Source organism: Mastomys coucha, unplaced genomic scaffold, assembly GCF_008632895.1.
Source record: "Mastomys coucha isolate ucsf_1 unplaced genomic scaffold, UCSF_Mcou_1 pScaffold21, whole genome shotgun sequence".
In the NCBI taxonomy this organism is placed as follows: Eukaryota; Metazoa; Chordata; class Mammalia; order Rodentia; family Muridae; genus Mastomys; species Mastomys coucha.
The window spans coordinates 141,687,814-141,691,270 of NW_022196904.1; the positions used below are offsets into that span (position 1 = coordinate 141,687,814).

The 3,457-nt window shown below is 43.2% G+C and overlaps 1 pseudogene; it reads right to left on the reverse strand.

Moving 5' to 3' along the window:
* Positions 1-290: 290 nt before the first annotated feature.
* Positions 291-435, reverse strand: LOC116104224 (annotated as a pseudogene).
* Positions 436-3,457: the final 3,022 nt, after the last annotated feature.

Genomic DNA, 3,457 nt, shown 5'->3' on the forward strand with positions numbered 1-3,457 from the left:
TGAGACTCCTCTCAATCCTAACAGAGTAGCTCCATCTTACAGCAAGCTTCCGTTTTGCCACTGTAGGACAGTGCTTGCTGACCCCAGCAGAGTCCGGAACTATCCCTTGTCTGAGACTGCAATCACCTCTAGCACTTTAACACTAGGTAGCGCTCTGAACCTAGATTTGCAGCCAATTTAAAAAAAAAAATGTGTTTGTGCTTATATCATGTGTGTGTGAGTACATGATGCATGGGGTGGGGGTGCATGCCACCACTAGAATGTGGAGGTTAAAGAATTTTTTTTTTTTTTTAAATATGGAAGGCTTCACGAATTTTCATGTCATCCTTACGCAGGAGCCATGCTACTCTTCTCTGGATCGTTCCATACGCAGGAGCCATGCTACTCTTCTCTGGATCGTTCCAATTTTAGTATATGTGCTGCTGAAGCGAGAACAAAGAATGATTTTTTAATCATTATATGATATTTTCAAATAATCATTTCTCAGATGATTATTTGAAAATATCACATAGTGTACCCTGATCACATTCACTTCCCAGTCCTCCCAGGTCCACCCACCACCCAGATAGGCTTGCTAATCTTATCTTCGTTTTACACTTGGTAAACTCCTATTTCTTCTTTCTCTATGTTTAATGCATGCCAGGTCTCTCTCTTGTCTTTTTTTTTGGGGGGGGGGGGGCGGTTCATGACAGGGTTTCTCTGTGTAGTCCTGGCTGGCTGTCCTGGAACTCACTCTGTAGAGCAGGCTGGCCTCAAACTCCTCCTGCCTCTGCCTCCCAAGTGCTGGGATTAAAGGCGTGCACCACCACCGCCCAGCTCTCTCTCTTTTCTTAACATAGCTGGCAGACAACTTTTAGGAGTTAGTTTTCACCATCTTGTGATCCTGGAGATCAAACTCAGTTGCTCAGCTATCTCACCATTTAGACCCACATAAAATAGACCTTTCCAGGCCATCAAGATTGTTCAGTGGGTAAAGGCATTTGTTACCGAGCTTGATACCTGAGTTCAATCCCAAGACTGGCATGGTAAAAGGAGAGATTCAGCTCCTGAAAGATGTCCTCTGATCACCACCATGCTTGAGATGCCCCCATCATGCCCCCACACCCATAGCATGTACTCACACACAGTATGCACGCACAAACACAAAATAAGTAAACTAATTAAAAACACAAATAGAGCTTCCTCCAGGAAAGGGGGCTGGTGACTTCAGAAAAAAAATGCAACTGCCTGATTCTCCATAGGTCATCCTTAATAAACTTTCATCCAAGATAAATTTGAAGACCATTGTGACACATGCCTTTAACCTTAGCACTCAAGAGGCAGAGGCAGGCAGATCTCTGTGAGTTCAATGCCAGCCTGGTCTACATAGCAGGTTCTGGGGTATCCAGAGCTACAGTAGAAAGACCCTGTTTAAAAACAAATAAAAAAAGATGAACTTGAATAAATTATTCTTGGAGTTGATAGGACAAATGTTATTTTACATATCCATAGAACAGTCACACAGCAGAGCCTTTGGATGACTCAGTGTGCTGTATTCCTTAGGGCCTGACTTTATCAGTTCTCATTTCCTGTCTGGCCAAATAACTTACAGTGCAGAGCCATGAACAGTATCAGGAGAGCTCAGAAAATGAGACTCCAAAATGAAGGCCTAAAAAGCAAAAAGTCTCTTTAGCCCTCTCTTCTCTCACACGCCCTTCATAGTGATCCCCAAGGCAGGCCACAGAAACTAGAATTTTCTTCCCCAAGATAGAAAGCAGAACTTCTTTACCCCAAAGCTATCCATAAAGCAGAAAAATGATCTTCTCACTACCCCTAGCCTTCCCTAGCAACAGCTCGTCATGACGTAAAGACCCTTGCTCCAGAGGCCTTGCTCCTTAGCCGGGAGAAAGGAATGCAGCACTGGAGAGACTCAGAAGCAGCAGACAGACAGGCCTGGCTGAGTTTCTGCCCCAGGCTGTTTCTGTTACTCAGACCTGTCACGTCCAATCGATCACATTTCTACCTTCTGTCCCTTCTCCATGGCACTTAAGAGCAAAAGTTGGTAGCACATTGGGGACTTTAGGTCTCCAATCCCCAAAGTCTCTTGCGCCCTAAAAAAAACATGGCCAGATGATCTTGCTGGGCATTATCTGGTTGATTTGTTTTTTGTCACAAATGTGATAGACAAGACCCTTTAAGATGGAAATGAAAGGTGTCCTCCCATTTTTCCTCCCAATGCAGTTAATTCTATTTTCTTGTCTATGAAAATGTATTTCAGCGTCATGCTTTAGGCTGTTCTTGATGAACATGAATTCTGAATGTTCTAACTGCTCTCTATGGCAAAGCTGCCATGAGCTCACTTCTGGCCTGTGAACTCCTGAGTACAGCTGGTTGCAAGTCCTCTCTCTGTATGTGCTGTGTGGCTTTTGCTCTCAGGGTTGGATTGTGGTAAACATGAGTAGAACTATGCTCAGCATATGCAAGGCCCTGGGTTAGATGCCCGCACCAAAACCAAGCATAAAGCAGCACATTTGCTCTCTTTGTTAGTTGTAGTATGACTGTGATATACCTAGATACGGTCTTTTTTTTTCCTCACTGTGTATGCCTAGCTGGTCTAAGAAATATGTATACCAGACAGGTTGTGAACTTACAGAGATCTACTTATCTTCCCCCGAGTGCTGGAGTTAGAGGTATGTACTACAATGCCTGATTAGATATAAACTTATATGGACTTATTAGGCATCTCAAATATATACTTATCTTTTACCAAATCTGGGACATCCTTGACTATTATTTAAGATGCCTGTCTGTTCTTTTCTTTCTTTTTGCCTCCTATATTTATGTTAGACAGTCTTTTCTTTTCTTTTTTTTTTGTTTGGTTTTTCAAGACAGGGTTTCTCTGTACACCAGGCTGGCCCCAAACTCGGAGATCCGCCTGCCTCTGCCTCCCAAGTGTTGGGACTAAAGACATGTTCTACCACTGCCAGGCTATGTTAGACAGTCTTAATATTACCTAATTAGTTCCAGAAATCAGGTGTTCCTATTTCTCTTATTTGTTCTTTGGCTTGGATAACTTGTCTGTCTTCCACTTCACTGATCATTACTATATTTCCTCTTACTGTTTAATGTGAGGTAGGATAGAAAGCAAAAGCTAAGGGAAAATGAGAAGAGAAAGGAGGCCTTCCACACCCACACACCCTCACCTGGAGGAGAATATTGGCATGGTGGGCTTGTCTGTAAACTCAGCATTCAGAAGGCAGAGAAAGAAGGATTGAAAGTTAGTTCAAGGGCAGCAAGACGATCCTGTGCATAAAGACTCCTTTCACCAAGACTGATGACCTGAGTTCATCCCTTGGACACACATGATTAAAGAAAACTAAGTTCTCAAGTTGTCCTTTGCCCTTCATGTGACATGTATCACACACACGCATACACACACACACACACACACACACACACACACACACACACACACACA